This window comes from Ctenocephalides felis, unplaced genomic scaffold, assembly GCF_003426905.1.
Source record: "Ctenocephalides felis isolate EL2017-DRISC unplaced genomic scaffold, ASM342690v1 CF-g0.4_SCAFFOLD_01886, whole genome shotgun sequence".
Classification (NCBI taxonomy): Eukaryota; Metazoa; Arthropoda; class Insecta; order Siphonaptera; family Pulicidae; genus Ctenocephalides; species Ctenocephalides felis.
The window spans coordinates 5,623,821-5,649,733 of NW_020538040.1; the positions used below are offsets into that span (position 1 = coordinate 5,623,821).

At 29.3% G+C, this 25,913-nt stretch overlaps 1 protein-coding gene across 1 annotated transcript in view; it reads right to left on the minus strand.

The window, feature by feature from the left end:
- LOC113378536 (putative serine protease F56F10.1) overlaps positions 1 to 25,913 on the minus strand; it is a 51,844-nt gene that overhangs the window by 18,548 nt on the left and 7,383 nt on the right. The gene's annotated exons all lie outside the window — the stretch shown is intronic.

Consider the following 25,913-nt stretch of genomic DNA (forward strand, 5'->3'; position numbering starts at 1 on the left):
ATATTCGTTATATAATTATTTTAACTATATAAATTCTTAATAAGATAATTTATTTACATTTTTTTCTAAATATTTTTCAATTTTAAAAGGTTTTAAGTAGTAATTTGTATATAAAACTATCTGCTTTATTTTATATAGTCATGATCGTTTTAAAATTTATATAGCCACTATGAAATGTGTTTTATTCATACTATTTATCTAATATTATTTAGTTCCAGAAGTTAAAAATTGCTATATACAGGTTTGTAGATAATTTTATTAGCTTTCTAATGATATATAATAATTACAACATATATTATTAATTAATATTTTCATAAATTAATGTTTTGGATTGCAAAAAAATCAACAAAATTTAATGTTAAAGTTTAAAGGTTTTTTTAAATATAATTTTGTTCCAAAAGGTATAAATTATTATACACAGATTTAAAGATAATTTTATAGGTTTTTCAATAATATATAATACAATATAAATATTTAATTTTTTTTAACAAAGTTTATCCAGATTTAAAATAAGATCCGAATTTTTAGGTTATAAATTTTAAGTTTTGTGAATTCACATTCACAAAACCATTTTTTTACATAATTTTGTAGAAAATATTTTTGTATTATAATCAAAAATATTTTGATTTGTAGATAATTTTATTAGCTTTCTAATGATATATAATAATGTCAATATATTTAATTAAATTTAAACAAAATATATAGATATATAGATAATTTTATCTAGTTTTTAAAAATATATCATAATATACAAGAATAAAAAAAAACTTTAACAAAATAATACTGAATATAAAAAAATGTACCCAATGTTTAATAACTAGATACTAAATTTTAAACTTCACACATTTTTTATATTAAATTTTGTTAGCAAAGTTATAAAAAGTTATATACAAATTTGTAGATAATTTTATCTAGTTTTCAAACATATATCACAATATTCAATAATAAAGATAAACTTTAACAAAATAATACTGAATATAAAAAAATGTTCCCAATGACTAATAAATAAAACTAAATTTTAAACTTCACACACTTTTCATATTAAATTTTGTTCTAAAAGTTGTTAAACGTTATATACAGATTTGTAGATAATTTTATTAGCTTTCTAACAATATATAATATATATATATATATATATACGTTCAATAAAATAAGTTAGAAATTTGATCCAAATATAAAAAAATGTAACCAATGAAATCCACCAATGCCTATTAACTAGATACTAAATTTTAAATTTCACATATTTTTCATATTAAATTTTGTTAGCAGAGTTATAAAATGTTATATACAGATTTGTAGATAATTTTATTAGCTTTCTAACAATATATAATACTATTGTTATATTTCAAATATTTATAACAAAATAAACGTGCAAATCGAAAACTGCAACTATAAATTAAAATAAAGATTAACATTAATAGATAAAAACTGTATAACTATAAAACTAATATTAGAAAATTGGAGTCTTACTCATTAGTTTTTGGTAAAAATCATCCTGATCATTTCTTCATAAAATATTATGAACCTGTAAAAAAATTTAATTATGACTTCATTAAAGTTTAGCATGATTTTCGAAACCAAAACGCAGTGTTTATGTTCAATAATTAATAACTTTCAAACTATTTGGCAAAAATATCTCATATATTTAGCAAATTTGTACAAAATTGCCTAAACTACAATATTGTCTAACATTATAAAGCCCTACAGCAACTTTGTATACTTATAAATTAATGTATACTTATTTAATATTAACACATGGGAAAGATCATGCAAATTGCTTTAAAGCGAAATGCCACTTACACCTAGTTTATATTAACATAATTATACAAATATACATATTCAACAATATTTAATATATATTTAAAACTTACAGCTACAAGTAACAAGAAAATATAATAAATATATACTTTGCATTCGAAATTTTGAAATTTGAATTTCGCGCGCAACCAACTTCACCTGTCAACTCGTGATTATTAATTCAATTGTTAAAAAGCGTTTTAAAATCAGGTCTAAATTATCTAAAAACTTATAAATCCCGTTTAGAATTTAATATTGCACCAAAAAACATTTAAAATATTGTTTAAAATAAAATTCTATTTATTAATGCAATTCTCAACATTGGCAATAGTTTACTCACAAATGTCAAAGCGCGGATTTTTGATTTTTTTTATTCCGGACAATTTGTGCTAAAAGGTGAGTTTTAGAATAGTATTTAATACTAAAACATATTTCAACAAGGATAATACACTCTTGGATTAGTTATTGGTAATAAATAAATATTAAATTTGTGTCAATAATTTTTTTCCAATATTTGTGGTTATGTTGACAGTTGCAAAATGGTTTTCTGAGTGACCGTTGCAAATTTTGTCACGTTAAAACTTTGCATCTTGTTTCCATTATCATTTTAATCATTGTTAAATGTATTGTTCTGTCGTAAAGTTGTTTTACATCTGTTATAATTTTTAAGGTTATGCTAGTGTTTTTGTTTGTTTTTCTACACAATGGATTCGTTTGATGTAAACCATAAACTAAATCGTTCTTCGTCTCTGTCGGATTTGAGTACATTAACTTTTGCTTCTCCTACTAGAAATACGAGTGTATGTGATAATACACATGCACATTATTGAGGAAGTAATAGAATTATTAATGGTCATTGTTCATTTTAGATTTATAACTCTCCGGTGCCTAAATTTGTGAACTTGAACACACCTTTTGGAAAGAAGGGGCTTGTGAGGCATTTCAGTTGCGAGCAGATTTATGGTAAGATGGATATTAAATTTATTACGTAGTTTTTAAGAATTGTATCGAAGGTTTTTGTAATTAACTGTTAAGGGGACATGGCTGATGTGCTTGAAATACAAATAAAGCTTTTTTAGACCTTTGGAACATAGTCGAGTAATGACATTAGGAATTTTGTTAACTAACAAACTAACCTAACCTTAACTTACATACTGTGAACATCTTAAAGTTCAATTATATTCCATTAGTCTTGGGATGCTTAAAATGATTTCGAATAGTTGCTAGAAGGTCATTTACAAGATATAGAAAGTTTAAATTTACATTAATATGTAAAGTTCAACATACAGATTAACCTAAAGTTCATCGCAGCCTTAAAATATTGCATTTTAGAGTACACCGAGTTACTATAGGGCATTGTGATGTTAGACAATGATGTTTATAATTTAATTTTGTATTAATTCACCGAAGGCATCATTCATATTAAACGAATGGCTTGAAAGTTACAACAAAACAATTTATTTGTGTACAACTATGCTTCCACCGTTTTTATTATAAGAGTTCTTTACAAAGCAAAGTTGTATGTGTTTTTAAGAGTTTTTAGAGCATACCGAGTTGCTGTATGGCTATATGATGTTAGATAATATTGTTTATAATTTAATTTTGAACAAATTTGCTGAAGACATTGTTTATATTCAAAGAATGGTTTAGTTGTTATATAGTAAACAAATATGAGTATTTTATAAGTTAGTTTTGTCTGTTCAAAGTTGAACCATTTTTTTCTTTACAATTTTGCTCGAAGAGTTTTAAATTGTTAGATACAGATTTATAGATAATTTAATCAGCTTTCTAATGATATATAATAATTACAACATATTCAATTAAATTCAAACAAAATAAATTTACAGTTGAAGCTAAAACAATGTGAGTGCCTTATCAAGATTTTGATTGCAAAGTTTAACTAATTATTTTTGCATAATTTTGTTCCAAAAGTTACAAATTGTTATATACAGATTTATAGATAATTTTATCTAGTTTTTAATAATATATCATGGTATATATGTATATATGTATATATATATATATATATAAATTTTATAATAATAATGCTGAATATTAAAAAATGTAACCAATGGCTAATTACTTGGTACATAAATTTTAAATTTTTGTGGATTTTTCTTAAGCAATTTTGTTTGAAATGTTATTAAATGTTATATACAGTTTAGTAGACGATTTTATGAGGTTTTCAACAATATATAATATTGTTATTGCCCAATAATATATACTATATTAATAAATTTTGGTATATAGAAGTTTTGATATATAGAATTTTAGTTTGATCGTTAGTAGAGTTCTTTTTTCTGAACTAATAATTTTCGAATTTGCTCGTCAGTAGAGTTTTTTCAGTTCTCTAAAATGACCTCAATATATTTTTGCTTGTCAGTAGGGTCCTAACATTTTTCGTCATTAACATTTTCAAATTTACTAGTTTGCTCGTCAGTAGAGTTTTTTTTCTTTAAACTTGCTATAATTTCTTGTTCCAATTTTTCTTAAATGATATGTCCAAATTTGTTAGTAGAGTTCTTTTTTTTAATGACATTATAATTTATATATTTTTTTTGTAAATTTGCTCGTCAGTAGAGTCCTTTTGTTTGCCTTAATTGACATTTTATCAGTAATTTTTCTAATTTGCTCGACATTAAAGTTCATTTTTTTTCAAAAATGACACTTTAATATATTTTGTAAATTTGCTTGTCAGTAGAGTCCTTTTTGTATAAATTTGAACCTCTAATATTCTTTCCCTGATTTTACTCGTCAGTAGAGTCTTTTAATTTTCTTAAATGACATTTTACCAGTAATTATACCAAAATTCTAATTTGCTCGTCAGTGGAGTTCCTTTGTTTTCTAATGCAACATGTAATTTTTTTAAATTACACGTCAGTTGAGTTCTTTTTGTGTAAAAAGTGCTCCCGTATAGTAACAGTTTAAACGTATTTGCAAATAATTCTGTGCGACATTTTCACTTATACTGTGCTTACTTTGGCGGCATTTTTACATTTTTCAATAGTTTTTGTTTTCACAAAATTGGAAAAGTGCTCCAGTACATAAACAGTCTAAACGCACTTGGGTAAACATTTGTACTAGAGTGGCGCTTAGACTGTACTTAGCCCGGGTTATTTTTTGAATTTTTGATCCAAAATTACAAAAATTTTTTGAGAAAAAAAATTAGAAACAAAAATTTTTTTTACAAAGGCAATTATTTTGTTGAAACAAGCAGAAAGTTCTTTGAATCATTTAAATCGGACGCTGGTTCTCTCAAAAACATTTTTTTTAACAGTTAGCTCTGTATCTCCAAAACCGCTGGGCCTACCGTTGCTAAAAACTAATAACCACTTTTCCCCGTCATTACGAACTGAATGTTTTTTGAATCATACAAATCGGATGATCCGTTCTTTCAAAAACTCGATTTCTATTTTCTGCACTCTTTGCTCCATATCTCCGTAACGGCTGGACCTGGCTTTGCCAAAAACTAATCAGCACATCTCTTTATCAATAGGGATCGAATGTTTTTTTAAACCATTCAAATCGGTTGATCCGTGCGCCCTAAAACGTTGACGAAAAAATGCGGACATACAAAACACACACACACACATCCATTTTTTCTGAAGTATGCCAAAATGTTCAGAAACCTTCAAAACGTCGAGAAATGCAAAAAATTTCATTTTCGATTTTCGGCCCATTACTATAACTACCCTATTGAAATAATTAATATATTTGAAAACGTTTAAAATTTCTCGAATTTCATTTCATTACGGTACGGGAAGTTCCAGTAATTTGCCTTAAGGCACGATGCCGTACACCCCACTAGTTTATTGTAAATTTTCTCGTCAGTAGAGTTTATTAATTTTTCTTAAATGGCATTTTACCAATAATTTTCCTAATTTGCTCGTCAGTAGAGTTTCTTTTATTTTCTAAACTGACACCCTAATATATTTTTGTAAATTCGCTCGTCAGTAGAGACCTTTTGTTAATCTTAAGTAATCTTTCAGCAATAATTGTGCAAATTTGCTTGTCAGTAGAGTTCATATTTTCCCAAAGTATTGACAAAACAATTAGTTTTGAGGATAAAAAATTATTGCATCTTTTTTTTCATTTTCCATAAAATATTTTTGTAATTTTGGAATATTAAGGAGGCTAAGCACAGTCTAAGCGCCACTTTGGTACAAATGTTTAGCCAAGTGCGTTTAGACTGTTTATGTACTGGAGCTCTTTTCCAAACAATTTTGTGAAAACTATTGATAAATGTGAAAATGCCGCCAAGCTAAGCATAGTATAAGTGAAAATGTCGCACAGAATTATTTGCAAATAATGTTTAGACTGTGACTATACGGGAGCACTTTTACAATTTGTGTAAATTAGGCTTAAAATTGTTAATGTTCTGGAGATAAATTGATTTATGATTTACATTTGATTATTTGCTCGAGATATAACAAGATAGCAAAATCATAATGAAAGTTACAGTATTTGTTATAATACGTGTATATTTGAAAACGTTTAAAATTTTCGATATTTATATTTAGTATTCGCCACACTATGCATCTATCTTTCTCACTCGCTCACACATTTGTGTATGCATCGCTCCCTTTCTATCTAGTGTTGGCGACACGAAATTTAATAAAAAAAATAGCAAAAATAAAATAAACTAGTTGGTATTGGTATTGACCACTAGTTATTGTAAATTTCTTCGTCAGTAGAGTCCTGTTTCACAACTAATTTTTTTTACAGATCCTCGTCTAGGATCATCCCCTCTGATCCGCATCAAGGACACCTACAGCATCCCTTACCAACAAGGCGGCGATCTCTGCGAACCGGCCTGGTCAAACTGGTCAAACTTCAAAACCAGCCTGATGGCTTCCGAAAATTCCGCCGAATTACAACAGGATCAGGATAAGGACCAGCACCAGGATGAAGCAGATATTCTAGTATTTGGTAAACTCAACAATTTCGACTTTAGTTTCACCAAAGATTGCGAGGAAAAACTCGACGTCATCCCTATGGACATTGATAAAAGTCTGGAGAAAAAAAGTGATGATGAAGTGGTGGATGGTGATGCTAATTTGAGGAAAAGACGAAGGGTTAAGAAGGAGGATCAGGATCAGGGGAACCCGAGGAAGATTTTAAAAGGTTCTGATGAGGTTGATGCAAGTGGTGCGGGTAAATTCCGTACACTTGTGCTGGTGTTTTTGTTCCTGGTTTTACCCGTAAGCGCGTACTTGGGTTTCGCGCACAATTTCGAGTTGAGCGTGAAAGACAACTTGAAAGTCCTTTCGCACCAGTTATTTAAACAACGTGACAAGTGCGACCAGGCTTTAGACTTCCAAAAAACCCTCCAAAGCTTGCAACAAAACCTATACGGCCAAGACCAGATGATACAAGACTTAGCCAAAAACTTCTACACCAAAAATTTCAAACTCTTACTCCTCACCGGACCTACGGGCGTCGGTAAAACCTTCACCCTCGAACAACTAGCCTCAACGTTCCCCTGGACAAGAAACATATTCACCATACACCACCCTTTGTCCACCAACGACCTCAAAGTGTTAAAACTCACCCTTTCCCATTGTGGGTACAACTTGATTTTGTTGGATGGTTTAGACAAGAAAACACCGGAGGGTTTATATGATACGATAAGGGATGTCCAACAGTTTTCTTACCAAAACAAGATGAAGACGCTGGTGGTGCTTGTTTATAACACTTTGGTGCTGAAGAAGGACATGACGCCGGTTGATGGTGGTCATTTTGATGAGGAGATTCTCGAAGGATTCAGGAAGGAGTTTAAGGGTGCGTTGGATGTTAGTTTGGTCAAGTTTGGGAAGCTGAAGATTGAGCATGTTGTCAGGTAAATGATAAAAGATAATTTTTAAGTATAACGAGTTGATGTAGGGCTTTATGGTGTTAGACAATGTTATAGATTTAAGGTCCGCGTCGAGACCTTTCATTTGATACCCCACATGCCATATATGACGTCACAACGTCTTGAGTTACTGTGCTATTCATAGTTCTGCAACCCATTGGTCCACTCTTTATTATATATCTCGAACCATTATTAATTTGATATAATTTCATTTATATTCACAATTAAAATATTTATTATAAAGGGACTCTACTGACAAGCAAATTATTAAGAAAAAAGGAACTCTACTTGCGAAAAAATTAATTTCATTCTTGAGAAAATGTTTGGTATAAAATGTCACAGGAAAAAGGACTCTACTGACGGGCAAACTAGACTATTACTTATAATCAACTCGTACTTGACAATAATATTTTTTTAAAAGAAAGGGACTCTACTGACGACGAAATTGTCAACCCAGAAATTCAATGCAAGATTTAATTGACAAGGATAATAATCAAATTTGACAAGAAAAGGACTCTACTGGTCAGAAAAAATGCTTAAATTCAATTTAAAAAAAGGGACTCTACTGACGAGCAAATTCAACAAAACGTCTAAATTATCTGTTAAGAAAAGGGACTACACTGATAAGGAAATTAATTCTATTTTGCAAAATTTGCTCGTCAGTACAGTTCTTTCTTTTTCCTTAAATTTGGAAAAAATTAGTGAAATGTAATATTTAAGAAAAAAGGACCCTACTTACGAGCAAATGTGCAAATCATTAGTAAAATGAAATCTATTTATGAGAAGTTTTCCGTAAAATGTCATTTTTGATAAAAAGAACCCTACTGACGATCAATCTAAAACTGAAAGGCAAAAAGTAACTCTACTGACGAGCAAACTGAACTTAAAACAAATGCAAAAAAGGAACTCTACTGACGAGCAAACTAATTAGTACATAAATATCTATTAACAAAACCATAGTATCTAAACAATGTCACACTGGAAAAAAACATAAAGGGACTCTACTGACAAGCAAATTCAGTAAAATCATAGTACACATTGATTTTAAAAGAAAAGAACTCTACTAACAATCAATTGGAGTAGTAGTAAAAAGGGTAGTGAGAAAATTGGTATTGTTCTTGAGAAAAATGTTGGTAGAAAATTGTCACAGATAAAGAGGTCTCTACTGACTAGTAAATTGAACTTGGACTTGACAAGAATAATATTATTTTTAAAATAGGGACTCTACTGACGAGCAAATTTAATTTGATCTAATTTGTCTGTCCAAAAATGCAATTCAAAAAATATTTGACAAAAATAATGAAATTTGGCAGAAAAGGAACTCTACTGACGAGCAAATTCAAAAAAAAACTAATAATGAAAGGTCTCTTTAGAAAGAAAAGGACTCTACTGACAAGCAAATTAATTCTCTTTTGCTTAATTTGCTCGTCAGTAGTGTCCTTTTTTGCTAATTGACCCTCGTTAGTCATTGGTTGGAATTTGCTCGTCAGTAGACCTTTTCGTGTTAAATTTTACTATTATTAAAGACTGTCAGTTAATCAAGTTTAATTTTGTCGTCAGTAGACTCTCTTTTTAAAATCATTATTATTTTTGTCAAATCCGAGTCGCGTTTAATTTCAAGCAGAATTTGCTCGTCAGTGAGTCCTTTTCCATGTGACATTTTTCTCTACTCGACAATTGATAGTCGATTTAATTCAGCACAAATTTGTCGAATATATCATTTGTTTTGGTCGTACGGTTCAAAAGTTACAAGAGATGTAACAAAAGTAGACCAATGGGTTGCAGAACTATAAATAGTACAGTGGGCTAAGACGTTGTGACGTGACATATGGCATGTGCGGTATCAAATGAAAGATCTTAACGAGCACTTTAATATTATCATACTTACAGACTACATAAATCAATAGGGTTCCGTACAAACCATATATTCACTATCTATGATCATTTTAAGTACACACCAACTAGCTGTAAGGGTTTTATAGTGAATAATGTTACAATTAAATTTAGCACACATTCACAGAATATTTCACGTATCTCACACAAACGGTTCAAAAGTTACAAGAGTTTAATAAAAGTAGACCAATGGGTTGCCAAACTATAAATAATACAGCGGATAAATATGTTGTCGTGTCAAATATAGACATGTTGGGGTATCAAATGAAAGGTCTTAACCAGGACTTTGATAATATCATACTTATAGACTTCAAAAATCAAAAAAGTTTCGTAGAAATCATTTATTGACTATCTAATGTTAATGTTTGTTCAAAAATTCTTGAAAATATTCGAGTATGTTACAAATCTTTTAATTTAGAACAAATTCACTGAATTTTTCATGTATCTCACACAAACCGTTTCAAAAGTTACAAGAGATTATTTAATAAAGGTAGACCATTGGGTTTGCCGAACAGTAGGTCAAAATGTTGTCAAGTCAAATATAGGCATGTGGGGTATCAAATGAAAGGTCTCGACGAGCTCTATCCAAATATCATACTTATATATCTCACCTATTTATTATTTCTCTCTCCTCTTCAGTTGCGTAATGACAGAAGCCTCCAAACTCAACCTAAAATTATCCCGACAAGACGCCCTCAAGATTGCCCCGGACATTCCGCCCATCTACGGTTGCAAAGGAGCCCGAGCCAAATTGATGATCCTGAAAACAGACGAAGACTTGTAGTAGTGTCCCTTTTTTTTTAAAAAAAATTAGTTTTTAGTTTGGATAATTCATTATTTTGTTTGATTCAATTATCCATCGTACTGTTGTATATACTTTATAAGGCGTTGTTGATCGATCGACAACTCTTGTTTGTTATTAATTAATTAATTAAATGATTGTGTGTGATTTAATAAGGATCTCTCGGTAATAAGGTTAGTAACGGCTGTACTGTTTGGTATTTTGACTTTTTTGTATGACGGTGTGTGCTTCATGTTTCGATTGCAATATTTTTGTAATAAAAGTAAAACATTTATTAATGAAGGAAAGTGTTTTATTATAACTCGAAATTTAAGGGATAAATATATATATATATATATATATAATATATATATATATCTATACAATTAAAATAAAGAAAACATTAGTTTTTTGCAGATGTTTAATAACTACGTTTCGTAACCAGATACATTCCATCATCAGTTGTTCTACTAAAACATATTTTTTTAAAAGAAAAAAATAGAAAAATTTGAGAAGCAAAATATTAACTAGCGGGGCGCATGGCATCGTGCCTTAAGGCAAATTGCTGGAACTTCCCGTACCGTAATTAAACATTCGAGATATGAAAATAATCAATAATTGTTTTGAATAATTTCAAATAGATTATATATTATAAATGCATACTGTAAAGTTATAAGTGTTATTAAATAAGGCGATGAGCGTATTCTACTTATGTGTTTATAAGAAATTTGATTTTTTTGATAATATAGAAATTTTTTGTTAATTTAAATTTTTTTTTAAAAATTTTGAATTTTTTCCAAATATTTGAAAGTTTTTTTGAAGTTTAAAATTATTTGGAATTAAAAAAAAAACGTTTTTCAAATATTTTGATAATTTGGATATTTTTGAATATATTCGATTTTTTTTAAATTTTTGAAATATTTTCAAATTTTTGTTAGAAATCATTTTTTTTTCTGATTTACTTAAATTTAGTTTTACGGTTGTCATGGTAACCGTCACTAACACAAAATTTTCAGTGAAATTATTTTGCGATTTTCGTTAAAATGATAAAAAAGGGACTTTACTGACGAGCAAACTCAAAATTTGATTTCGAAGATGAAAAAGAGACTACTGACACGCAAAGTGAATTTAATATCGAAAATATAAAAAAATGACTGTACTGACGAGCAAACTTGAAATTTGATTTGAAAGCTCAAAAAGGGAAACTACTGACAAGCAAACTTTAATTTAATACCGAAAAGTTAAAATGGGACTCTACTGACGAGCAAATTTAAAATTTGATCCGGAAGATAAAAAACGGACTCTACTGACAAGCAAATTTTTTTAAATTTGATTTAGAAGATGGAAAAGGGAGTCTACTGACGAGCAAACTTTGATTTAACACCGAAAAGTTAAAAATTAACCAAATTTAATGTCGTTTTTACCGAAAAGGTAAAAAAGAGACTCCACTGATGAGCAAATTTAAATTTGAGAAGATAAAAAAGGGACTGCACTGACGAGCTAACCGAAATTGAAGAAAATATTGATAAAAAATTAGCGACAGAGGACAAAGGAACTCGACTGACGACTGACTGACAGACATACTTAAATTTGATCCAGAAGATAACAAAGAAACTGTACTGACAAACAAATAAAAAAAATAGATAATAAACAAGGACTCTACTGACGAGCAAACTTTAATTTAATCTAGAACATTAAAAAATGGACTCTACTGACGACCAAATTGCAAAATTTAACACATCGTAACCTTCACAACTTTTCCAAATCCAAACCGTATTACAGAAAGAATGTTATGATAACAGAATCTTTCAAACATTCCCCCTTACTTGTTTTTATGTAAAATACGCCTGATCGCACGGCAAATAGATAGACATTTTTACAGTTTTCACTACTTATAAACAAGCATAAGAGAGCGTTTCAGAAAATGATAAAAAAGTACTATTTTAAGTATTGTTCTGTATGGATCAGAGACATGGAATCACTTTACTCAATCTAATACATCACAATCAGGAAAAGACCTACTCATCGCACAATTAGCAACAATTAAATTGCAATAAACAATCTCTTCAAATCAAATCAAATCTTCTACTTCATTATATAATTATATACCGCAATTGCTACCGCATTTACAACATTTACTGTTGCAATGTCATTAAAATCAAAAAGATTATAAATAAAAAATAATAGCAATTTAATTCACACCTAATACACCTCCTCCGCCATATTTGACAGTTGCAAAATTCTGTACCGAAAAATGTATAGAGATAAATTATATAAGTATAAGATCAGTGATAAATTGTAACAGCGGTGGTAAAAGTATCATTGTTAAAAATAATTTAAAACTAGTGGGGTGTATGGCATCGTGCCTTAAGCCAAATTGCTGGAACTTCCCGTACCGTAATGAAATATTCGAGAAATTTTAAACGTTTTCAAATATATTATTACAAATACAGTGTAACTTTCATTATTTTTGCTATTTTGTTAAATCCGAGCAAATCAAATGTAAATCATAAATAAATCAATTGATTTCCAGAACATTAACAATTTCATTTCGAATTCAATTAAAAAAAAATAGTTTTGACTAAATTACACAAAATTGAAAAAGTGCTCCCGTATAGTCACAGTCTAAACGCATTTGCAAATAATTATGTGCGACATTTTCACTTATACTGTGCTTAGCTTGGCTGCATTTTCACATTTTTCAATAGTTTTTCACAGAATTGGGCAAGTGCTCCAGTATATAAACAGTCTAAACGCACTCGGGTAACGCATTTGTACCAGAGTGGCGCTTAGACTGTGCTTAGCCTGGTGAATTTTTTAAATTTTTAATCCAAAATTACAAAAACAATGTGCATGGTAAGCGTTAGAGTAAAATATTTTAAGTATAAATTTAATGCAAATAGTTTTATTGTTTAATATTGTAATATTAATTTTATGGTTATGAACAAATGAAAACTTGGTTTAGGTAGCATTTTGCCTTGAGGCAAGTTGCATCAAGTTCAAATAATATAACAAATAATTAATTTATATATAATACTGTTAGAAACTAAAGTTGATTTTCTTTCAATTCTTTCAAGTTTGTTTGTTGTCAGTAGAGTCCCTTTTTTAACTATTTTATTTGCTCGTCAGTAGAGTCCTTTTTGAAACGATTTTTTTTTGTAAATTTTGTTCGTCAGCAGAGTCCTTTTTTCTTTCTATTTTCCATTTGCTCGTCAGTAGAGTTTCTTTTTATAACGGCGATTTTATTTGCTTGTCAGTAGAGTCCCATTTTTACAACATTTTTTTATCTTTGATTCTTTCAGTTTCGATTTGCTCGTCAGTAGAGTCCCTTTTGACACGATTTTTTTTTCAAAAATTTTGCTTTTCAGTAGAGTTCTTTTTTCTTTTTGCTCGTTAGTAGAGTCCCTTTGTTTCGATTTTTTTAAATTTTGCTCGTCAGTAGAGTTCTTTTTGTTTTATATTTTTCTAATGCCTGTAAAATGTTCAGAAACCTTCAGACCGTCGAGAAATGGAAAAATTTTCATTTTCGATTTTTGGCCCATTACTATAAATACCCTATGGGAAGATAATATTGTAAAGAAAAATACGTCGAATATATTTAGTACTTATATTTATTTTCCTTTACCGAACCCTAGAAATGTCGTTCAATGCTCTAATAGTTTAAATGGCCCGAATTCTGCGGTCGATGGATGATTCGGCAGAAAAAGCAAAAAGAAATTGTTATTACACAAATATGGAGTGCGAATGATATGAAAAAAATATAATTAGGAAAAAACAATAATCGAAGTCATACAATGATAATTATACAGTTGTTTTTATTTACTAACTTTCCATAGGGTAATTTGCAAAAAATCGAAAAATTTACGTTTCAAAGGTTTCTGAACAATTTGGCATTACTTAGAAAAAATAGATGTGTGTGTGCGGATACAATTATTCGTCGACGATCTTCGGGAACACCGATCAACCGATTTGAATGATTCAAAAAACATTCGATTCCTATTGATAGGGAGATGTGCTGATTAGTTTTTGGCAAAGGCAGGTCCAGTCGTTTTGAAGATACGAGGCAAACAGTGCTAAAAATGGTAATTCAATTTTTGAGAAAACGGAGTACCCAATTTGAATGATTTAAAAAACATTTTACTTGTATTGAAGAAATTTTTGGTAAGGCAGGTCTACTGACGAGCAATGAATGCTGAATTTGCTCGTCAGTAGAGTCTTGTTCTTTCTCATTTTCCTCAATTTGCTCGTCAGTAGAGTCCTGTTTATTTCTTATTTTTCTGAATTTGCTCGTCAGTAGAGTCCTGTTTATTTCTTATTTTTCTGAATTTGCTCGTCAGTAGAGTCCTGTTTATTTCTTATTTTTCTGAATTTGCTCGTCAGTAGAGTCCTGTTTTTGCTTATTTTCCTCAATTTGCTCGTCAGTAGAGTCCTGTTTTTTCTTATTTTTCTCAATTTGCTCGTCAGTTGAGTTCTTTTTCACTCATTTTTCAGAATTTGCTCGTCAGTAGAGTCCTATTTTTCTGAATTGGCTGTCAGTAGAGTCATGTTTTTCCTATTATTTTATATTGCCCGTCAGTAGAGTTCTTTTGTTCTTATTTTTCTCAATTTACTCGTCAGTTCTTATTTTCCTCAATTTGCTCGTCAGTATAGTTCTTTTTATCGTATTTCCTAATATCTCGTCAGTAGATTCCTGGTCCATCTTATTTTTTTGATTTTACGTCAGTAGAGTTTTTTTTATCGTATGTGCTATCCGTTAGTATACTCCTGTTATTTTTAATTTGCTCGTCAGTAGAGGTCTTCTTTTCTAAACTAATACACTCATCAATGTTTTTTTTTTTAATTCTAAATTGCTATTTAATTTGCTTGTCGGTAGAGTTCTTTTATAACTTTTCGTAGGGTAAGTTTTAGTAATCGTCTCGAATCAAAAATAATTTTTTTTACATTTGTTCATGTTTCAGAAGTTTCTGAACATTTTACTGGCATACCTTTAAAAAAATTGATGTTTGTGTGGATGTGTGCAAATACAAATTTTCGTCGACGATTTCTGGAACACGGATCAACTGATTTGAATAATTCACAAAACTTTTTGCTTGTGTAGACGGCGTGCAAAATATGCTTTTACAAAAAATTGCGTAATTTTAAAAATTTGAATAAAAAAATCAAAACTTTCAAAATAAAATTAAAGTTTTAAAAAATTCAAATTTTCGAAGTTTTTCAAATTCAAAAATTTAAACAATCGAAAATTTCAAAAAATATCAAAATTTAAAAAAAAACGATTTCTTACAAATATTTGAGAATCTTCAAAAATATTTTAAAAAATCAAATATTTACAAATTCTCAAACATTTTAAAAAAATTGTTGTTTCCAAAAATTCCAAAAATTTCGAACCTTTGAAAAAATTTTAATACTTTGAAAAAATTTCAATATTATCAAAAAAATTAAATTAAAAAAATGAACAAATTTCTTATAAACATACACACAGTTGTTTGTCCTAATTTAAAACGCACTTATAAGCTTACAGTATGTATTTATAATAAATAATTTATTTGAAATTATTCTAAACAATTTTTAATCAGTACGGGAAGTTCCAGAAATTTGCCTTAAAGTATGATGCAATGCACCTCTAGTTCATTTAATGATTTCCCAATATATAATTTTAATATATCCACCTATACACAAATCCGTAACTAATTACAATTTTCTCAATAGTCAATTTTCATATATCGGTCACCAATAATGCTTTGACCGACGACAATGTATCATACAAGTACTTACAATACATTTCCTGGTGGGGCTCCGGGCGCTCCCGGAGATCTTTAGTATTGAGCAATTGAGCAAGAGATCACTTTAAGTAGACAAACGGACGACGGAGGGGCGACAGTTCTGTTTTGGAGTTTGTTTGAGCAAGTTAAAAAATAAAATGTAAGTAGATATAAAAATATAAAACTAAATAAAAATATTAAAAAAAATTACATGATTTGAAATATATATTTTTACTGTGTGAAGATATTTTTGATACGAATTAAATCCGCTGTACTTTTTAAAACGCGCAGATACTCTAACTAAAAGTGCATTTGGTACAAATATTGCTTTGTACGTAATTATAATATTTTTTTTTGGTTTTGGGTATGATTTTTGTATAGTGCTCGTCGAGACCTTTCATTTGATACCCCACATGCCATATTTGACGTCACAAGTTATTTGACCTACTGCACAGCAACCCATTGGTCTACCTTTTATTATATCTCTTATAACTTTTGAACCGTTTATCTGAGATAAATGAAATATTCGGTGACATTGTTTAAAATTAAATGCTTTATGACATACTCGAATATTTAAAAAAAATCGAACAAAAATTGGCATTAGCAATTTAATAAATGGTTCATATGATATATTATTGGTTTGTCTATAAGTATGATATTTGAATAGTGCTCGTTGAGACCTTTCATTTGATACCCCACATGCTATATGTGTCATAACATCTTTACCCGTTGCACTGTTTATAGTTTCGCAACCCATTGGTCCACCTTTTATATCTCTTATAACTTTTGAACCGTTCGTCTGAAATAAATGGAATATTCGGTGATTTTGTTCTAAATTAAATTATTTATTATTTTTATAACGCATTTATACTCTACATCAACAAGGTGTACTTTAAATACCAAAATAAACATTAGAATGTGAATAAATATGGTTTATACAAAACTCTATTCGTTTGTTAAACCTACAAATAAGATTTTTAAATATTACTCGTTGAGACCTTTCATTTGATACCCCACATGTCATATTTGACGTCACAAATTATTTGACCTACTGCATAGCAACCCATTGGTCTACCTTTCATTAAATCACTTGTAACTTTTGAACCGTGCGTCCAAATTAAATGAAGTGTTCTGCAATGTTGTGTTAAATTGAGAGATTCATAGTATGGTCTAGCATAGAAACCTTACAGAAAGTTGGTATATTTTAAATTGGCAGCAAATGATATTAAAAAGGGAGTTTGTATGGAACCCTATTTTTTTTTGAAATTTTGAATACTATATTTATATAGTTCTTGTCGAGACCTTTCATTTGATACCCCACATGCCATATGTGACATCAAAATATCTTTACCCGTTGCAGTGTTTATACTTCGGCAACCCATTGGTCAACTTTTTGTTATTGCTTGTAACTATTGAACCGTTTGCTTGAGATAATTGATTTCTTCGGTAAATTTATGTTAAATTAAATTGTCTGTAATGCTGTGTAGTATAAAAATCTTACAGCGAGTTAGTATACTGTGAAATTGCAAAACTGATATTACAATTTGAATAAGTTGATTATACGGAACCCTATTAGTTTTTTGAGTTCACAAAAAAGTTTTTCGTATAGTGCTCTTTGAGACCTTTCATTTGATACCCCATAATGCATATGTGATGTCAGAACATGTTAAAGTTGTAAAAAGTATGAACAAAGCGTTACTAAAAGGGACTCTACTGACTGATTAATAGAACATTAAAAGAAGAATGGACTCTACTGACGAGCAAATCAAACTTCTACCAAATATTAATTAAAAAATAACACTTAGGCTTGAGAAAAATAATAATAATACGTTAAGACCAAAACAATTCTACTGGTCCGCAAGGTAATCTTGTTCTCAAGAAAAATGCTACCAGAGCTAAATGTAGAAGGACTCTACTGATGGCAAATTAATTTCGATTGGGGAAAAATATCATTGAAAATTTTCTCAAAAGGGACTCTACAGACGATCAAATCAAACTCACATAAAATTAAAAATGTTACGGAAGATGGAACTCTACTGACGACCTATAGAATGTAAATAAAATGTGCCTGAAAAAAAGACTCTACTGACGTATAACCCGAAATTGCACTAGAGGAAAATATTAGGAAAAATTTCTGAGACAAAAGCAACTCTACTGACGAGCAATTTCGGAAGGTGTTAATATAAAAAGGGACTAAAAAGGGAACAAATTGAACTTAGGCCAGACTACAAAAATATTAGTGAAAAATGTAAAGAACAAAAGAACTCTACTGATGATGAAGCTGATCAAACTATGTACATATCTGCATTTAAAAAAGTATTCTGAAAAAGGACTCTACTGACGAATCACTTATTAAATTGAACTTATACTAGAGACAAATATTACGAAAAAAAATGTGCAACAAAAAGGACTCTACTGACAAAGTATAATTTTTTTTAAATTACAATATTTATTACAAATGTTAAATAATTTAACATCTAGTAATAATAATAAACAATAACATAAATTTAAATAAAGAGTACAAAATAAAGAATAATAAAAAGATAATATTTATATACTGTTTTATATTGGGTTCGTATTTGAACTTATCTATAGTCCAAGTTTAATTTGCTCGTCAGTAGAGTCCCTTTGTCGCACAATTTTTTTTTTTTCAAAGATCAACTGATCCATAAACTGATATATAAATATATGACATAACTTGAACAACAAATTCATTATTACAAACATCAATTAAACTATTTTTATCAAAAGAACTCTCGTGACGAATTCTTGTTGCAACAAGAATAACAATTTATTTGATAGTTTTTTTTTAAATTGTTCACGCACAATTTGATCGATTGATATAAAATATCGCTTAGTCATCGGTATTTGCACAATTTTTATTGTTCGAAAATATTTGACTTCTGGTGAATGAATTAGAAATATAAAATTGATATTTGTTTTTTGTTGTTGTACGGAACCCTTGTAATTTTGTGGTTTTTTCAATAGGTTATTCGTATAGTCCTCGTCGAGACCTTTCATTTGATACCCCTCATCGATTTTTACCATACAAAAACATTTTGAGCCGATTCGGCCCACTGTACTTTTTATAGTTCTATGTACACTTACTTGTTAAATCTTTTATAACTTTTAAATCAATCGATTAATATAAATGATGTATTCGGCAAATTTGTTTAGAATTAAATAATCTACACTATTGTCTAACATCATAAACTATACAACAACTCGGTATGCTCTAAAAACGTCTTAGAACATTAAAAATATACTTATAAATGGAAATGAATCGTTTTTTCGTGATAAAACCCCGATGTAATAGTATTAGTTCATTAAATCATTTAAAATTATCAATCTAATCGGTTAAAATTATTTTAAAAGTAAACAAATTACAATAAATTATCCAAATGTGTGATTTTATACAACTAACTCAGAACAAATGAGTTTTTAATTAAAAAAAATAATTGTACAGAACCCTTATACTTTTGTGGGTCTTTCGATAGGTTATTCGTATAGTGCTTGTCGAGACCTTTTATTTGATACCCCACATGGATTTCTACCAAACAAAAACATTTTGAACCGATTCGGCCCACTGTACTATTTATAGTACGACAACTGATTTATCGTGCATTTATTATTAAATCTCTTGTAACTTTTGAATGATGCTTCTAAGTCGAGTGATATATTCAAAGAATTTGTGCACAATTGAGTAGTCTATAACATTATCTAGTATACCCAAACTCCATGATAACTAGGTGTATTTTAAAATAGTTATTAAAAACAAAAACAAACGTTTAATTCCACAAATATTATATTATACAAAATCCTAACAATTTTTTGGGTCTTTTAGTATGATATTCTAAAACAGCTCGTCGAGACCTTTCATTTGATACCCCACATCAATTTTTACCATATAAAAACATTTTGAACCGATTCGGCCCACTGTACTATTTATAGTTCGGCAAGTCATGCACCGTGCATTTATTCATTGAAACTCCTTTAACTTCCAAACCATTCGATTTATCTTAATGGTGTATTCAGCAAATTTGTGCAGAATTAAATAATCTATAATATTGTCTAACATTATATTGCCCTACAGCAACTCGGTATACTTCAAAATTGCAACTGAAACTAGATAAATATTATAAGTGAAGATAAATATACCAGTTTCCATACAAACTGTAACTTTGTTATAGATTTCCTTTATAGTGTGTGAAGTGATATCTTGTTTTAGAATTCAGTATAGCACTTTATTGAGTATATAAATTTGCTCGTCAGTAGAGTCCTTTTTTGTTTTTTCTCAGGTTAAGATTGTTTTCAAATATTTTTTTTGTAAAATAACTTTGTAGTTTTTTAGTCAGTAGAGTTCTTTTTACATTGTTTTACTTTGTTGGTGAGCAGAGTATATACTTGAATCTCGTATTGATTTGCTCGTCAGTAGAGTTCTTTTAAAATAAATATTCTGTCACAGAAACTGTTATTTAATTTCAATCAATCTAGTTTCAGTTTGGTAGTCAGTAGAGTTACTTTTAGAGAATGCATATAAGGAGTTATTGAAGGGTTTTACAATATTAGACAAAAAAATTTGATACGATTTTGTCGAATATTCCATTTCAATCAGACGATCCGTTTAAAAGTTACAATAGATAATAGAAGGTAGACCAATGGGTTGCTGTACAGTGGGCTAAATAATTTGTGACATCAGATATGGCATGTGGGGTATCAAATGAAAGGTCTCGACGAGCACTATACAAATACCATACAAAAACCTCTTAATATAAATATAATCCAAAAATCTCTTAAATAACTCAATTTTTAACATAATTTTTTGCAATGTCAAAGTATAACAACTTGCTGCAAGCCATCTATACAAGACAATATTGTAGATAATTTAATTTAACATAAATTCACCAAATATTCCATGCATCTCAGACAAACGGTTCAAAAGTTACAAGAGATGTAACAAAAGTAGACCAATGGGTTGCAGAAATACAAAAAGTACAGCGGGTAAAGTTGTTGTGACGTCATATATGGCATTTTGGGTATCAAATGAAAGGTCTCGACTAGCACTATACGAATATCGTATAACTAACAATATTTAATCAACATATAAATTTATTAGCTATTCATAAGTATTCGGATTGGCTACAGAACTTTACGATCTTAGACAGAGTTTTAAATAATTTAATTTTGAACAATTTTGCCGAATGTTTCATTGCAATCAGACGAACCGTTTAAAAGTTACAAGAGATTTAATAAAAGGTAGACCAATGGGTTGCGGAACGCGGGGTCTAATACGAGTTGAAACTTTTTGCTTGTTAATTCCTTAAAACGAGTCGTTAAAATGACATAATTACCAACCCATTTTACAAATCTATAACTATGACTAAGCATTCAATCCAACTCCATTTCGTTTCGTTAAGATCAAAAGTGATGTAATAGAAAGTGCAACACCGATTTTCATCGAAAAGTGTGTCAGTCAGTCAATCCGTCAATTCGTCAGTCCTTTGCTAACAAAGTATGCAAAAGCTTTTGTGTCGAATCACCTTTATATTATATCATATTATATAATAGTTGTATGTAGGTACAATAATTATTATTAGTCAATACCATAACGAAACACATGTAAAGTCATAAATCGTATTTAGACCAGTGACGGTGCAGAAATTTTCATTACACATTATTATATAATGGTAAATTATGAGACGAAATTTGGGTCAATGGGTAAATGGAATTTGAGATAATATTTGTAATGTTAGACAATATTGTAGAATAATTCATTTTGGATGAATTTGTGGAAGATTTCAGTTATTTTGGACGTCCGGCTCAAAAGTTACAAGAGATGCAATAAATATATACAAAGTTTAATATGAGTTAGGAAGTTTTACTTCAAATATAGGCATGTTGGATATCAAATAAGAGGCCTTAATGAGCACTATCTAAAAATCATACTCACGGGCTTTACAAAGCAATAGGGTGTCTAAAAAGACATTTATATAATACGTAATGTAATTTTTCGCTATTTTAAAATACACCTAGTGTTACTTTACTAGAGGATATTACAGATAGTTAAATTTATTATAATTGCTAAATATTTCATTTACTTTGGACAAACCGTTTAAGAGTTACAAGAGATATAATAAAAAGTTGACCAATGGGTTGCAGAACAGAGGGTCAAATATGAGTTAAAAAGTTTTGCTTAAAATATAGGCATGTTGGGTATCAAATGAAAGGTCTTAATGAGAACTACACGTATATTACGTATTTATTACAATAGTGTTTGTTTGTCAGTAGAGTTCTATTTTGGTTTGTTTAAGTTTGCTTTTTTTAGTCAGTAGAGTCCTTTTCTTAATCTTCTAGATCAAAATCAAAATACCTCGTCAGTTGAATTTCTTTTCTTTTCATATACAGTTTGCTTGTCAGTAGAGACCCTTTTGTATTTTATATTTACATTGCTCGTCAGTAGAGTCCCTTTTCTTTTTATTTATAGTTTGCTCGATAGTAGTTTTTTTGTTGTAGATAGAATTTTTTGTTCTAATGAATTTTAGTTTTTTTTGGTACCTATTTAGTATTCTGATAAAATAAACACAATTTCAGTTTGCTCGTCCGTAGAGTCCTTTTTATAAAAAACAAAGAAATCAAATTAATACAGTCTTTTTCCAACAACGTCGTACTTAGTTTGCTCGTCAGTAGAGTCCTTTTTATAATATAAAGAAAATTAAATGATTATATTTATTAATTCGGTCGTCAGTAGAGTCCTCTTTTTATCTTATTAACAATAAGACATTTACATTACATTAGACATAGACATTATTTTGCTCGTCAGTATAGTTTTTGTTATATGTATTCATATTATAGGTACTAAATACGATATTTTTAATAAATTTAATCGCAAGTAGAGTTATTTTACAATAACACAGTTTGCTCGTCAGTAGAGTTCTTTCTTTATTTTTAATGTTACTTGGACTTTTCAAAATTAATACATAAATTGCTTGCCAATACATTCTTTTCTGACTGGTTGTCAAATATCTCCCTTCCGCCTTTTTGTATTATAAACCAATAGCAAAAAAGCGGAAGGGAGATATTTGACAACCTAATATTATACTAAATTAGTATTGAATTTGCTCGTCAGTAGAGTCCCATTTTCATTGACAAGGTTACTATTTAATTTGCTTGTCAGTAGAGTCCTTTTTAACTTCTAGATTCTATATTTAAATTGATGGTTCTTTTTTAATTTATGTAGAGGTGTCAGATTTTTTGATTCGGTCAGTTAATGCTTTTTAGTCTCCTCGTCAGTAGAGTAAATTGTTCTTGTAAATAAAGTAATGAAATTAAACTTCTATGTAAAATCGTTTGTCAGTAGAGTCCTTTTTGTAAAATAAGGAAACTAAATCATTATATTTATTAATTCGGTCCTCAGTAGTCTTCTTTACCTTGCTAAGATATATAATTAACTTTCCGTAGGGAAAGTTATAGTCATCGCAAAAAAATTGAAAATGAAAATTTTTATATATCTTTACTTTTCAAAAGTTTCTGAACATTTTGGCATACCTTAGAAAAAATGGATGTATGTGTGTGCGGATACAAATTTTCGTCGACGATTTCGGGAACACGGATCAATCGATTTAGATAATTCAAAAAACATTCGTTTGATATTAATAAGGAGACGTGCTGATTAGTTTTTGGCAAAGGCAGGTCTAGCCGTTCCAAAGATACGAAGCAAAAAGTGCCAAAAACAGTAACTTAGTTTTTAAGAGAACGGGGCGTCCGATTTGAATAATTCAAAAAACATTTTACTTGTATTGACAAGATGAAGAATTGACCAAATTTTCATGAAGGCAGATCTAGCGGTTTCGAGTTGAGATCTAATGAAAAAAGTAAACAAAAATGCTATTCGGCGGTTAAAAATGATCATTAGACGTATGCACATCAAATTATCAGATATTTTATAGAGATTTTAACAATAAGTATAAATTAATTATTTGTCAAATTCCTAGTTTCTCAAAAATCTAATTTTTTCGAAGTAATTTTTTTTTCAAAAATGTTAATTGTTTTTAAAAAATAATAATATTTGGTACGGGAAATTCCAGCAATTTATCTTAAGGCACGAAGCCATGCGCCCCACTAGTTGCAATTGAATTGCTCGTCAGTAAAATGTTGGTATTACTTATTTCATAAGTACTAAGTAAAATATGCTTGAATATTTAATAAATTTGCTCGTCAGTAGAATTTCAACTAAACCATAATGCACCATTTATGCACATTCTGCATGTGCATTACTACAAAATCCTTCATCTCCATCTCGGAGTCTCTCTCATTATCATTATATAACTTTAATAGTTTTTCATTTGAGACTTTCTCATTATTGCATCATATGCACACTTACCCACTTACCACTTACTATAAAATAAATGTTATTACCACACACACACACATACACACACTTGATGGTAAGTCTTTCGGTTAGTGGGTCACAGAAGAAAATCAAGAGTCTTATTGTGTATTATGTCATATATGAAAGAAAGGATACTACTAAAATAAAATTTACTAAAAATAGTTCAGTTTTTAATTATAAAAGTATTGAGAATATAGGCTAATTAAAGAGGGAAAAGGATGTGCCAAATGAAATGAAAGGTCTCGACGAGAACCTATTCAATGACCTAATAGAAAATAAACTAATAGGTTTTTTTACAATACGTGTTGACTAAGAATTTGCTATTATCAACAAAACTCTAAATAACAAAGTGGTGTATGGCATCATGCCTTAAGGCAAATTGCTGGAACTGTAATGAAATATTCGAAGAACTCATAAATTGGATGAAGTCATTTATATATGTTCACATGAAAAGTGAATAAAGAGTACTAAATGAAGGGGAGTTAGAATGAAGAACCTTATCTCATATTTATAAGAATTTTATAAACTGATTTGCAAAGTTAAATTTATTTATTTCAAGTATATGAGAGAGCTTTAGAACTTCAGCCAGAATTAAAATTAAAATCCGAATTATTTTCGATATTAATTTACCCTTATAATTCCTCAAATAAAAAAATTAAATAAAATAGGGAAATTAAACGAATATATTAATTTGGCTGACAGTAGAGTCCTTTTTCAAGTGTTTTCAACAAAAAAATCCGATTTGCTAACTTTATATTTTCTCGATGTTTCAAGTCATTCTGAATCGATTGCAACTAAATTTGAAAAAAATATGTGTGACAAAATTTGGCCTTTCGTCGACATTTTTTTCAAAAACGGCTGCATGTATCTAAAAAATTTAATTCGATGAAACTGGATCATTTAATAGTTTTGCGAGAAGATCGGCCAAATCGTTTCTTTATCGATAGCAACCGAGATTTAATTTGCTCGTCAGTAGAATCTTCTTATTATTTTCAAGTGTAGTTCTTTACAAACTTTATTTTCGAAGTAAACAGTTCTAAATATTATCTAAATAGCTAAATCTTAACAGAGTATTAACTTTCTATATGAAAAGGAATTACCCTATGTCCTTAGAGGTTATTAACTTCCCATAGGGTAAGGGTAATTTTACTATGATCGCAAAAACCAAAATCGTTACGTTTCAAAGGTTTATGAACATTCTGAGGTGGCATACCTTCAGAAAATGGATATGTGTGTGTGTGATAATTGACTCATTCAAATCGGTTGATCCGTGTTTCCGAAATCGTTGACAAAAACTTGTATCCGCACACACACACACATGCACGCACATACATCAATTTGTTCTAAGGTATGCCAAAATGTACAGAAACCTCTGAAACGTAAAGATATATAAAAATTTTCATTTTCGATTTTTTTTGCGATTACTATAACTTACCC